Source organism: Macaca nemestrina, chromosome 8, assembly GCF_043159975.1.
Source record: "Macaca nemestrina isolate mMacNem1 chromosome 8, mMacNem.hap1, whole genome shotgun sequence".
NCBI classification, from domain to species: domain Eukaryota; kingdom Metazoa; phylum Chordata; class Mammalia; order Primates; family Cercopithecidae; genus Macaca; species Macaca nemestrina.
In genome coordinates, this window is record NC_092132.1 from 76,061,761 (window position 1) to 76,076,103 (window position 14,343).

Below are 14,343 nucleotides of genomic sequence, written 5' to 3' on the forward strand. Positions count from 1 at the left end.
TAAATACTTCTAAAGGTGTAACTACGAGGTAAAGGAGGAGATAATAGTAAAATTATGAAGCCCAGAGTGGTAGTGGGAGATGATTTTGAGTAGGCAGTCAGCAAAATTACACCATTTTATAAGACAGATTTTCTCATTTCTGTCTGTTTTAAATTAGTCCGATATTTTACATAAAAACATATGGGGTTAGAATATTCTCACTCAGCAATCCTTAGAAGTTTACAAATGATAAAGTAAGTAAGGTTTATTTACCCTCTGAAAAATTCTGTAGTTTGAAGCATGGCAGATTGGCTCACAAGAATAAAAGCAGCTGGATAAACTTTCCTTCTGAAGTTCTTATTTTTTTTTGGTTCAATTAATAATTAAAACACTACCAAATAGAAAACTTATATGGCACTTTTTCTTGACAGGCTGTTTGAGAATGTCATTCACTATTAATGGCAGGATGATGTGTTGGAAAAATTGTGGGTTTTTGAACCAGACAGTGGTTTGAGTTTTCTGGGACTTTCTTAGTTTCCTTGTTTGTAAAACTAGAAAAATATACACACATTTATGAGGATAAAATTTTATATGTCTCTCTCTCTATATATTACACTTAACACGGTGTTGGGATATAGTAAGATATAGTAAGTAGTAAATCGTTAACTTTATTGTAACTTGGAAAATGGAATTATTTGAAATAAGATGTTCAATACATGAAATAAGAATCTAGTACATAAAACAGTAAAAGATCACTTTGATCATGAAAAGGAATAAAGAAGTAGAAAAAGGAATGTACAGATGATTCTTGAGCTGAGGACCTAGGAGTGAGGAGAGGAGATGGTTATTTTAATTGGGTTTTCCTAAATGAGTTGTATTTTTATTTTTTAGATAATTATTTTTTAAGCTTTGATAGGTTTAATATCATTTCCACCATGTGGACCTGGAGTTTTCTTTGTAGGATGTTTTGAGTAATGAGTCTAATTGCTATAATAGATATAGAACTAGTCAAAATTTCTATTTATTCTAATGTCAGTTTTAAAAATTTATGGTTTACAATATATTTATCCTTATTTCTAAGTTGCCAAATGTGTTGATAAAGTTATTCATAATACTTTTTATTCTTATCTTAATGTTTGTAGTAATGTCTCTCTTTTCATTCCTGATAGTTGGTAATTCATGTTCTCTCTCTCTTGCTTCTCTCTTTCTTCCTCTGTCTCTCATCAGATTGAAAAATTGTGTCATTTTCAAAGATCCGTATTTTGGCTTTGTTGGTATTTCTTCATTGTTCATATTTTCTCTATTATTGATTTCTACTCTTTGTTATTTCCTTCTATTTTCTTTGTATTTCATTTTCTCTTCTTTTTCTAATTTTCTGAGTATGAAACTTTGATTATTGATTTTAAACATTTCTTTTTATTTAAGATAAGCCTGGGCCGGGCGCGGGGGCTCACACCTGTAATCCCAGCACTTTGGGAGGCTGAGGCTAGTGGATCACGAGGTCAGGATATCGAGACCATCCTGGTTAACATGGTGAAACCCCGTCTCTATTAAAAATACAAAAAAAAAAAAAAAAAAAATTAGCCGGGCGTGGTGGCATGTGCCTGTAGTCCCAGCTACTCGGGAGACTGAGGCAAGAGAATGGTGAACCTGGAAAGTGGAGCTTGCAGCGAGCTGAGATCCTGCCACTGCACTCTAGGCTGGGCAACAGAACAAGGCTCCGTCTCAAAAAAAAAAAAAAAAAAAGATAAGCCTTTATGCATTTCCCTCTGATCACTGTTTTGGCTGGATTCCATTAATGGTAATATATTGTGTTTTTATTTTTATTTAGTTTAAAATGTTTTCTAATTTTCCATTGTTAGCTCCTCATTGAAATGTGGATTGTTTAGAAGAGTGTTGTTTTATGTCTAATATTGGAATTTTTTCATTTTCTTTTTGTTATTTATTTCTAACTTAATTTCATTGTAGTGATAAATACTCTCTATTATTTCTAATTTCATTGTAGTGATAAATACTCTCTATTATTTCAGTTTTTAAATATTAAATGATAATAGCTTTATGGAATAATATATAGTATATTTTAGTGACTGTTCCATATCCCGTTTGAAAATATTCGTTTCTTCAGTTGTTAGATGAAGTGTACTACAAGTATTGATTAGTTTAAATGGTGATGTATAACATTCTATGTTCTTACTGATTAATTTCTCTATATTTTTCTATCAGTTGCTGAGAGTTAAATTAAAATGTCTATAATTGCAGATTTTTAAATTTCTTCGCATTGTCAATTCTTGCCTCATATATTTTGAAGTTATTTTACTAGGTAAATATTTTACTAGGTATGATTGTTTTGTCCTCCTGATGAATTAACTTTTTTATTATGAAATATCTCACTTTATCTCTGATAATACTCTTTTCTTAAAATTGACTTTTTCTCATATTAATATAGCTACACTAGCTTTCTTATGATTAGTTTTGGCAGATTATTTTATTTCCCTTTCTCCTTTAAGTTTTAATCTTTCTCAGTCCTTATATATAAAATGTGTTTCTAATAATATCATACATTGGGACTTTTTTAAAAATCCGATCCTTAAAAAGATGAATAATCCATTTACATTTACTATAATTATTGCTATGCTTACATTTAAGTCTATAATCTTGTTATTTGTTTTTTATTTTTCCCATTTGTTCTTTAGATCAGCTGGTGACAAAGTTGCACAGCTTTTATTTGTCTGTGATGTCCCCTTTCTACTTTTCTGTGAAAGATATTTTTATTGGCTATATAATTCTGGGTTGACAAATTTTTTTTTTAGCATGTTAAAAATGTTTTCCATGTCTTTTGGTTTTTATTATTTTCATAAGAATCCAGCCATTATTGGGCGAATCACGGGGTCAGGAGTTCGAGACCAGCCTGGCCAACATAGTGAAACCCCATCTCTACTAGAGTACAAAAATTAGCTGGGTGTGGTGGTGTACACCTGTAGTCCCAGCTACTCGAGAGGCTGAGGCAGGACAATCACTTTAACCTGGGACATAAAGGTTGCAGTAAGCCGAGACCATGCTATTGCACTCCAGGCTGGGTGACAGAGTGAGACTCTGTCTCAAAAAAAAAAAAGAATCCAGCCATTGTTATTAATGTTGTTTTCTTAAATGTTATTTTTGCTTTTTTTCTGCATGCTTTTAAAACTTTCTCTTCATCTTTGATTCTTAGCAGTTTGAATTTGACATGATTACATGTTTCTTTTTAAATTTTTGAATTCATTCTATTAGATTTTGCTGAAATTTTTGGATCTGTGAGTTGATAACCTTTCTCAGATTGAGGAATTCTTGGTCTTTATCTTGTCAAACATTGTTACATTCTTTCTCATTTTTCTTTTTTCAGATTCCACTTACAGATATTTGTAGACAGTGTTTTACAGTTGTCCAATACATTTTTCTCATTTAAAAAATGATTCTTCTTGTTTCTGTTCTTTGTAGCTCAGTTTGGATAATTTTTATTGACTTCCCTTCAGTTTCACAAATCCTTTCCTCATGATATCTAGTCTGGTGTTAAACTTGGACTTCAGTTATTCATTGGATTTATTTCATATATTGTACTCTTGTATTCTAAATATCTTTTTTTAGAGTTTCTATTTTTTCAGCTAAAATTCTCCATTAAACAAATTATTTTGTCTATTTTTTTTTCTTCTCAACTACTTTCATAGTCATCGTAATTATTTCAAAGCCTCTGTGTGCTCATTTGAACATGTAGGTGGTCCATAAATATGCTTTTATTGATAACTTTTCATTGGTTATGTGTCTTTTTTTTTGCTTCTTTTTTAATTTTTAAAAATAGACATATAATTGTACCTATTTATGGGGTACACAGTGATATTTTGATATATACAATATGTAACGATCAAACCAAGGTAATTAGCATATTCATCACCTCAAACATTTATCATTTTCTTTATATATACATACATTTCTATGGATAAAACATGGCATTACATATCTATGTACAACATGGCAGGGACGGTTGAATAAACTATACAATAGTGTTCAGTGACCTTCAGTGTTTTTCCCCTTTTCACAAGGACTTTAGATTAAGGGTGATAGCATGAGGAAATGGAGCAAGAAACACAAAAATTATATGCAATTACAAGTGATAGTCCAGGAGTTTGGGGGCCAGGGAGTCCAGGGATCCTGCTGTCTCCATCCCTTTCTCATCAACTTTTTCTTATACAGTTTGCATGACAGCTGAAAATTGAATGGCCAGTTGGGAGATAATATACCCCTTACTCCACCCTCCCCGACATGCACATCAGCAAGTTCATCAGTCATTCTCATCAGGCCAAACGTTTGGCATATTAGAATTGATGAGGTGAAAAGGCAAGAGAATTATAGAATGTTGCTTTCTTGAATAGCTACTTCTCACCTTGGCCCTCTTTGTCATAACAAGTTGCATTCAATTCAGTAAGATTCATGCCATGCTGGTGATAACTAGATTGAAGATGCTGATCACCTGCAACATTTATCATTTCTATATGTTGGAAACATTGAAAATCATCTTTTCTAGCTATTTGAAAATATATAATATATATTAACTGTAGTCAGTCTACGGTGCTATAGAACACTAGAACTTATTCCTTTTATCTAGCTGTTATTTTGTATCTTTTCAACTCATCCCCCTCTCTCCTTCCCAGCCTCTAGTAACTACTATCCTACTCTCTACTTCTATGAGATCAACTTTTTAGCTTTATCACATTTTTTATTGTGTACCAGATATTATATACAAAACATAGTAGAAAGTGAAACAGACAAAAATTTTACCTGAGGGAAAAAAATGCTCTTTCGTCCGTCAGGAAGCTAGGGTAATGAGGAATTGAGCTGTTGCAGAGCTGAGTTATCACTTTTGTTACTTCCAGTTTACCTCTACTCTTAAATATCTGGAGGGTGGAATTGGTTCCTCTCTCCAGCAAGGTTTTTGGTCTCAGCACCCAAGACTATTCATCTCTTTCTGTTTTTTAGTTCTATCCTGTTTAGTCAGAAAAAAATTCCATGGAAGAGTGATTTGTAGATGAAAGTGAGCATTAAGTTTGTGAGCTCCTTTGTATTTCAATATACCTTGCAAGCACATGCAAGCACTAAGAGTTGTAGTGTCTCCTTGTCAGAGCAAAAGTCTGAACTTTTACCAGGCTCACACCTCTTCTTGACTGTCTCCTAGACTATGTTAACACCCCTAGCAATGGGTTCTGCTTACCTAGGAAAGACTCACTTCTCTCTGGAATTTAGTAAAAATTATTTCTTAGTTCATCTCATGATTCCTCATTGTTAAGGTGGGAATGATCACTTTTTGCAAAGTTCTACATCATAACTAGAGAAAGAATAAATGTTTAGTTATGTCCCAGAGAAATGACAAGGTTTTTGACATCCAAAGATCTTTGGTCACTTTACCATACAAATCATATGCAATTTTACTTAAGGATGCACCATTTAGCTTGGGAAAATTTTTAAAAAATCTCGTCTTTGTAGGTATGACATTATTTCCTAGTATTAGCAACTTTTCTACAGAAAAGGTTTTTTATTTTACAAAACAGTGGTAGAATTAGATCAGATGACTGAAATATTATTTATCACTAGTATTTCAGGACTAGTCTTCTTTTATAAACTTGGGGATACTCTATATGGCCAGGAGACTGTATACTAGATGATTACATAGATGTCCACACATGGTCTAAGATGTGAATGGCAGCCCTTGAGTTGTGCAATGTACTGCTTCTATATAAACCATAGAACAGTTATAAAACTCCAATGATATATCATACATGAAGTGCCAGCCATAAGTACAAACTAAATTAATGCTTGTCACTTTCCTTTTAATTAACACAATTTTTATAATAGTCATCTCATATTCCAGTAAGATTCTATTTTAAAATTTATTGGAAATCACTGAATTGCTTTTATATTCACAACTAATTTTTTTTCTTAATTTTTAGTTTTGGTTTGAACAATTCAGTATCACACTTCATGAAGAGGCTGAAACTGTTGCATTTGTAGGATCATCTGTGCAGGGGGATCATTGGATGTACACCCTCCAAAGAATGGAGACACTAGATAAAGTCTGACCCATAGTTTATTCCTGAATACTAGCATATCTGTTGTTTGAAAATATGTCCAGGACACAAATGAATTTGGAATTTTATTATTTATTAGAATATAATTAGAGATACTTTAAAAAATGAACCTCAAGAAGATGTTCTATTCTGTTTTAAATTTTTCTTCTCACTGTGGACAGCAATGCTATAAAAACAGACAATGGAACTAGTATTTCTTATCTACTATCAACCAGCCATACTATACACAATAGCTTACTTGAGCTTCACTTAATCTGATGAAATTGAGTCTCCCTAGAATGCTTTTTCCATGTTAAATGTTTGAAAAGGCAATGAAGTTTTAGAAAGATCAATAATGTGTTCTGAAACCACACAGCACACTATCAGGAGAATTTGAACTCCAATTTCAAAGCCCAGTGTCTCAACCTTAGTTCGTATAAATGAAAAAAAAATCCAGAATATTGGATTTGATGTGTCATTATTATTTTCTGAATTATAAAGCTCATAGCTTCAAGTAGATATTCTAGAAGATAACTTTTTTTCTGTGAATTAATTTCTCATCAGATTAGAACTGATATGTGCTTTGTGACATTAAGCATCAGGTAAAATCTAGTTTGAGTGAATGAATGAATGATTATTGCTTGCACTTTCAGTCATTTACACATAGATCATTTCCATATTTTCAGATAATTAGATTACATTATTAAGGGTTTTCAAAGCCCAATTCAGAATTATAGCACCTTTTCTCAAAGCTTTCCTTGTTTAGAGGAAAAAATATATAAATTCAAGTATAAATTTTGAAGAAAAACTTCTTAAGAGGAATGGTACATATTAGAATGTCTTGTTACAACAGATACTTAACTTGATTGAGTGACCCAGTCTTATCAATGCACTCCTCAGCTGGTAAACCATTTGACTATAGGAAATGTGCTTCTGCCATCCTATCTTTAGAACCCAAAATTATGCTAAATGTTTGAAAAGAATTTCATTAAAAATTCTAAAACTTTGTCAATACATGTTCATTGACTCCTTAAATTTAAGGGAATGGACATCATGATGTTATAAAATCAAAGGATAAGTTTTAAAATATGAATGATATGAACAGTTAACATTTCTTGGGCACATGTTTTGTGCTAAGCTTTGGGCTCAGTTCTCTGCATACATATTCTGTGAAAACAATCACTCTAGAGGCAGAAGTCTACTCATTTGATGGACAGGAAAATAAGACTTGCTCCAGTCTACCTGGGTAGTAAGTGACATATCTGAAACTCAAAGCCGTGCCTTTCTGATTGCAAAACCCACACATTTAACTTGTAATACTTAACTGCATGGTTCTCAATCTTGCCTTGGTGCTCACTGACTGTCTATTTTGGAGCAAATTATTTAAACTTTGTGAATATCAGTTATCTCATTTGTAAAGTGGCAATAATAACAAGGTCTATCCACATTCTGCAATGGTAGTGAGAGCCAAATTTAAAAGTCCATCTGTAGTAGAGTTTTTCAATTGGATCAGTTAGGTGATTTTGTGGAGATGGGGAACACTCTTCCTTAGAGGTCCCCTATAGCCTAAACAGATTATTCTCCTCCTATACTGTATTTAGAGAACTTAAACTGCTCATAAAGTCCAGTGGTATTAAAAAAAATACTGTCACGAGATCTAGGGGTTCTGTGAACAATACTTTGAGCTTTGTCCATTACTGCAATTCAAATATATGCAAGTTTGTTGAATAGACTAGAAGATACTCAAGAAGGAAAAAACAAGACCCTAAGAGAAAATCACCAGAATGAAGAAGTGATGTAGTTGGGCGGGCCAGATTTTAGGCCTAAGCAGTCAGGTATGGGAAGACATCCATGCTCAGTCATAACACCTATATCCCTCTCTCTTTCCCATCCAATTATTCCCCCAGAATCCATGTATGGTCTGGGAGAAAAATGGCTATTCTATAAAGAAGAGGACAAAGTCACTCCTGGTCTAAAGAATTCTGCTGAGAGCATTCTCTAGGAAACAGCTTGTCACAAAATGGAAATCTCTTCTTGGCCAGTGAGGAGAGGAGCAGCAGAGCTTGGTGATGTGAGGCTCCTAAAGTAGAATGGATGCAGGCCTACATGTGGTGCAGAACAACACGGTCTACCCCGCAGAAAGATTTCGAAACTTTAGACAGTGAATCTGGTAACACATGAGACAATGTCTCTCCTCTTCCTATCTTGCCAAGAGACTCTACTAGAGGAAGAGTCCTCCCCTAGAAATACAATCTGATGTGGCTCAGGAACCCTGGAAGATTCTTAGACTAATAGGCTGATCAAAGAGAAAGATTTCAAGAAAAATGTTGACTTGTGAGTGAGGGATTTTGAAATGCTAAAATTTAGAGAGCATAATTATAACTGTAATCTATTTTCACGAAGTTATAGAAAGAGTTTGTACCACACCAGTTTTATATATGAGGGCATTTTGTAAACAATAATGTACTATAAAAAGGCTAAACTTAGAAAACATTCTTTCAACAAATAACGTTTTCTCTATTTGTGAGGAACAATGCTAGACACAGAGGCACAGTCTGGTATAGGAGAGATATGTCTACAGATGTCAGCAAGTATTGAGATGGGTGCTGAAATAGCAATACATATCAGTACACTGGGGCAGGAGGGGAGGGCAGAAGTCAGGGTAATCCTCAGGATCTGAGGGGAAGCTTCTTGGAGGAGACAGATTCTAGATAAGCAGGAGTCAGCTAGGTGACCTAAACCAAGAGAATTTCAAAGAAAAGGGATAACATGTGCCAAGGTAAAGAGGGCTAAAAAAGCATGGCACCATCAGGGATAAGGGAGGAACTTGGTATGGCCAGTGCCTTTCAGTGAACCTGACACTGAGGAACACAGCCTGAGATAATGATAGAGGGAAAAACAGCAACTAGAATGCAGAAATTTTTGCATGCCCTACCAATATTTCTAACATAATCATGCAGGTGAGGAGATGTCCTGGAGGATTCCCACCAGGGTGTTCCATGATAAGACTGCATTTCTGAGATTGCTCGCAGGGGAGTGTGGAGGGTTCCTGAGCCCAGTCACACACCTAAAAGGCCAGCATGTCATGTTCTCTACACCCAGAGGAAGAGGAGCTGCTTTGGAGGAGCAACTGTGCACAGACACAGCAAAATGATAAATCACCACTTAGGAACACCTTGAAGTGTATTCTTATAAACCTGCAGTAAGTGGCAAAGTCATTCATAAACCAGTAAAACTGTAATTTATCTTGAAAAAAATAAGATACACAAGAAAAGTATAAAATGGAGGAATAAAAATAAATCTGAATTAATGGAGAAAGATACTTTGTTCCTGTATAGGAAGACACAATATTTAAATATTTCAGTACTCAGCAGAAAAATCTATAAATTCAATGCAGTCCAAATAAAAACTCAACAAGATTTTTAAAAGCAATACAGTAAGGAAACTTTAAAATTTATCTGAAGAAATAAAAATAAGCAAAATTGTCTCAGAAAATTTTGAAATATGAGATTTCAAAACTTGCATTGCAGATGTAGTAAGTCAAATATTATGGTAGTCATATAAAAATAAAACAACAAACCAATGGAACAGCAGAGAGACACTAGCAATAAACCCTTCTATAAATAGAGCTTAGAATATGATACACTCCCTGTGGAGTAGATAGATTCTTTAATAAATAGTTTTGTGACAATTCGGTAGAAATAAAGTAATATATCTGCCACATAGAACTAAGTAAATAAATTCCAACTGAGCTAAAGACCTAACCAAAATGTGCCCCCATATATGTATGTTTGCATGTCTGTGTGCCTGTATAGAGAATTAGAAGAAAATATACAGGTCTATGCATCTTACCTTAAGCTAGAGAAAGTTTTCCTTCAACAGGAAACAGAGCCCTAAAGCAAAAGATTGGTACAGTTGTCTATGTCAAAATTAACAATCTTAAATTTCATGCAGCATCAACATAATTAAAAGTCTGTCACTGGACAGAGTGGAAGAAAATTGACCAACTGTAAGAAAACTGTTGTAATATTTAAAATGCTCAAAGTATATGTATTTATTACATAATTATAACACATCAATAGGAAAAAGAACATTTCAAAAGAAAAATGAGCAATGGACGTAACTGGCTTTTCACAGAAAAGAAAATATTAATGTCCAATTAACACTTCAAGTTATAATAGTAGTCAAGAAAATGTAAATTAACATAATGCAATGCCATCTTTTACCTATTGGGCTAGCAAGAAAGTACCACATATCAAGTGTTTCCGAAGGTTCAGAAAAACAGTTAATCTCATTCATTGATTATAGAATTGTAAATTATATGGCATTTTAGAGGGCAACCGACAATAACAAATAATTTTTTTAAAAATATACACAACCTATACCTAACACTTTCACTTCTAGATATTTCTGAGAAACAATTGCACACATGCAGAGGGAAGTATATAAAAAGATATTCATGATACCATTGTTTGCAGTATTAATATGTTAGAAACAACCTATAGGAGCATTTTTAGAAGAATGGCTAAATCAGCTGTGATGTATTTATACAATGATATGTAAAGCAGAAGCTACAAAACACTGAAATGGCAAAATCTCTAATCAGATTGTCAGTAAAATCAAGGAAATTTAAGAGTGGTTGCTATGGAACACTATGAAAAATAGAAACACGAAAAATTCATCATATGTGTATTTGAAAACTCATAGAAAAGGGTATCGAGATGCTAACAAACAATAATAATATTAGTTTTCTTTGAGGCAGAAAATGTAAATGTAAATGTAAATATAAATATAAATATGTTTAAAGTTTTCTTTAAGAAAAACTGTGCTTTGTTTGCATTGTTGAACGGATATAAAAATACTGATTTATGATAAGGAAATGGAAGGCAGTCCCACTTGATAGTTGCATTGTTTTTCCTATGAGACGACATGAAATTTACAATCTGTTGACTGCAAATAAATATCATTAGTATAGTGATAACAGCTTAGAATGGCTTCTGTGGGACCCAACACTCCATCTGAGGTCAAAAACCTTAAGTTTGTAGGGCACCAAATCACAAGGTTTTCTAATTGTACCCAGCAGCTGTAAGCAGGAAGGGGTGACCTGGGAAAAATGATAGATGGATTAGTAGAAGATGTGGTGACTTGTAGAGCAGATGGAAGGGAGAGTTTTGAGGATGTAAGTAAGAGAATGGGAAGGATTTAAATTATGGGGTGAGGATAATGAATTTGAAGAAAAAGAATCAAGAACTTGAGGGGTTATTGGTGGGGGGTCTCCTCTAAATTGCCTGTTCAAATAAGTTGCCCATTTTCTTCTAGTGGTGGTTTGACTTTTCTTATTGATTTGTGGGGTACTGATCCTTGCTATATGTCTTGTGAATATTCCTGTAGTGTGAATTAAGGAGTGAGAAGGTAGAGGGATGAAAGTTGTGATTAGAGAACCTGAAATTCTGGCTGAAATCCCAGTTTGTGGGAATGGGTTGCTGAAGTGGAATGAAGATGAAATTCATTGACTTTAAGGAAAGCAAAAAATGTTGTAACCAAAGAGTTGGACGGGCTGTACATAAGAATTCTCGGGTCATTCATAATGAAACTTGGACTTTGCTGGAGTAGAAAATTGTTAAGATGAGTGCCAAAGTCTTACATTCATTAGGAGTGGAGATAGGAGAGACAATTTGGTAGATTCTTTGTATCCAGATGAAATGCATCTCAGAGGAAGAGAGACTGATATCCTGGTGGAAGCATCATGGCTTGGAGAGGAAGATAGGCCTAGGAGAATAGGTAAACAGCTGGCCTGTAGCCTCATAGGCTTGGGATATGATGGGAAAAGGAGCCACTTCCATTTGAAGGGTCTGATGTAGAACTAGTGTCTGTAAGGCAAAGACAGGTTTGAGTTACTCTTTTGTAAAGTCTCTATGTTCTCATGAGAGTACAGGTGAGGCCTGTACAGGTGAGATTAGGGGTCGAAAAGAGTTAGATATAGCGAGTGGCCTTCACATTTCCTTAATAAATGAGTTGCACAAAAATCTGTTGAAACTCTATTTCATGCTTTTTATCTCTTATAAACTTAGTAATCGATAATTTGGCTTTAGTGGACCTGAATTATCTGTTCTACATTTATATGTTGCCTCCTTTTTCCAATTGCAGGTTGGATGAGGTTTCAACCAGGAAAAGGAGAAAAAACAGTACCTGTCAGCATATTGCATAATAATACATTTTAACCCAGAGAGCAGATTGAAAGAGTGTTATTTGAAATTCTACCTTACAAAATTTTAGGTGCCCCCAGCTGAGTGTTTCATTAAACATATTTCCTGTGGGGCTCCTTTTTGAATCTTGGACCTTCTTTCAGTAGCCATTCATTGAGCAAAGCCCATAAGTCACACAGCAAGTGTTAGGAACAAACAGTCCTAACACTTAGCACTCAGAGAGAATAGCACATTATCCTGCTTTAAGGGATGATCAAATAGATGGATTCTATTCTAGAATTTTGCTTATTGTAGTTGACACTAGCATACTTTCTTAGGAAGTGAAATTAGGCCAAATATGAAAATGGACCAGGTTTCTTTACAGTTATATTTTTACTTATTCCAAATGTCACCAATAATATCAGAAAATTTATCTCTCCCTATACCAATACAATTTTGGCTTCTGTTAATAATATGATTTTATTAAGATGAGAGACCAGAGCATTTTATAAGAGTAAATAATACCAATATTGTAAAAAATAATCAACAGGAAAATGGAATTCCTAAAAAACAGATTCACATATTTACAGGCAATATTTTAGTCAATCTCCAATTCAATTTAAGACACTAACCTCAGGATTTTCTTCAGGGAAACTTTTTTGTTCCTTTTAATGGTAGCACCATCTTCTCATTGTCCAGGCTTATAGTATTACCACTACATTTGACACCTACTATGGTTTAACAGTATGTGTCCCTCTGAGATTCATATGTTGAAACTTAAATTCCAAAGTGATGGTGTTAAAAGGTGGGGCCTGTAGGAGACAATGAGGCCATGAGGGCAGAGACCTCATGGATGGGATTGGTGCTTGAATAAAGACTGTGAGGAAGAGAGTTTGTCCCTTTTTGCCCTTCTGCCCTCTGTCATGTGAGAACACAATTGTGCCTCATTCCATGTAAAGATGCAGCAACAGACACCATCTTAGAGGAGAGTAAGCTCTCATCAGACATTGAATCTGCTGGGGCCTTGATCTGGGACTTTCCAGCCTCCAGAACTATAAGCAATAAATTTCTGTCATTTATAAGGTATTTTGTTATAGCAGCAGGAATGTAGTAAGACAACACCTTCTCTCCACTTGCTACTCGTATTTAAGCTGTCAAATCCTGTATATCTGAACAAGGATTAGATCTTTTATATGTTTATATTTTTCTCACCATTTTCATTTGCATAACCTGAATTCAGGCCTTCATTTTCTCTGGCTAAAACTATAGCAATAGTCCCCTTAATGATATCATTGCTTTACATTATTTCCTTATTTAATTTATTTTACACATCATTTTCTACAGATTCAAATTCAAACAATTTACTATTTACTCATTCAACAAATATTCATTGAGGCCTAATAGGTGACAGGCACTGTTCCAGGTTCCTGGATTCCAGTTATGAATTTTCAGCAAGGTCCTGTGGAGTTTACATTCTAACAGGGAAAGGGACATCAGATCTTAAATGAGTAGACAAATACATGGAAAGTAACTGATATGATTTGGCTGTGTTCCCACCCAAATCTCATCTCGAGTTGTAGTTCCCATAATCCTCACATGTCATTGAAGGGACCCGTGGGAGGTAATTAAATCATGGGGATGGGTTTTTCCCCTGCTGTTCTTGTGATAGTGAATAAGTCCCACGAGATCTGATGGGTTTATAAAGGGCAATTCTCCTGCATATGCCCTCTTTCTTGTTGCCATGTAAGATGTGCCTTTGCTCCTCCTTCACCTTCCACCATAATTGAGAGGCCTCCCCAGCAATGCAGAACTGTGAATTTATTAAACCTCTTTTTCTTTATAAATTAACCAGTCTTGGGTATGTCTTTATTAGCAATGTGAGAACAGACTAATATAGTAACTTTCAAAAAGTAATAAGGGCTAGGAAGAAAATGAAACAGAGTGATGTGAAGAAGCATGACTAAGTGGGTTGAGAGGAAGGTTTACTGTGAAGCTGATGAAACTCAAGACAAAGAGCCCTTCAATTGCAGAGACCCTTTCCTCAGCCTCGGTGGAACCCTAGAAATGTGTTGCATGGTCATATTCAC